Below are 854 nucleotides of genomic sequence, written 5' to 3'. Positions count from 1 at the left end.
GCAATGAAATTTGCCTCATGGAATTGAAACATACGATTCTTATTGGTTGTCTCAGGAATTTACAGTTCATGTGCATCTCTGACGAAGATTGAAGAGTCAAACTCCTGTATATGGATTGCTGGTATTTTGCACGTGCCTTTTTCATTTATTTTTTCCTTTTTTTATGCAAAAGTGCGTTGTCTATGTTAGTTATGGTATTGATTTCAAATATCCGTGTTATATGTTCACAGCCCTTCGTTTCGCATAACACTTAACTGATATATTGCTCATAAGAAGCACAAAGAACGACTTTCACTCCGATTTGCACAGATTTTAGAAAGAGATTCGTAACTGTGTACATCCAGATGGGTGGTGATGTAATGAAATGTGACTTGCCAAATTATTTTTTTGCAAGAATTAGAGACAAGGAATCATTGGTTGTTTTATCATTATATGAGACCGCTTGTTTCGGCTATTTTAGCTGTTCTATGGCATGAAAACATTTGTGGAACGATCTACAGTTGCAATGTACAATAATTAATATATACTTTGCCATATTCCGAGCATTAGAGATAGGGGCGTATTAACCAATAGGTTTTCAAAGCTTAGGCTAAGGCGAAATAGTTTGAAGGACGCATCTTAGAAATAAAAAGTGATTTTTTTAAAATTCAAAATGAATATAATAAAAACGAAATTTCCACCCATTTCATTGCATTTTGATTTACTCTTTTGTTGTTGTTTAGTGTTGGAGGATAATTTTCCTGGTGAAGTCATTCGAGAAGGAAGGGACGCATCTACAACTGTGGGCCAAGAGCGCCAGTTAACCTTAATACGCCATTGATTAGTGAAGAAAAAACAGAAGTAAGGGACGCATC

Source organism: Limulus polyphemus, unplaced genomic scaffold (genome assembly GCF_000517525.1).
Source record: "Limulus polyphemus unplaced genomic scaffold, Limulus_polyphemus-2.1.2 Scaffold1391, whole genome shotgun sequence".
Taxonomy (NCBI): domain Eukaryota; kingdom Metazoa; phylum Arthropoda; class Merostomata; order Xiphosura; family Limulidae; genus Limulus; species Limulus polyphemus.
This window is presented reverse-complemented; position numbering follows the sequence as displayed.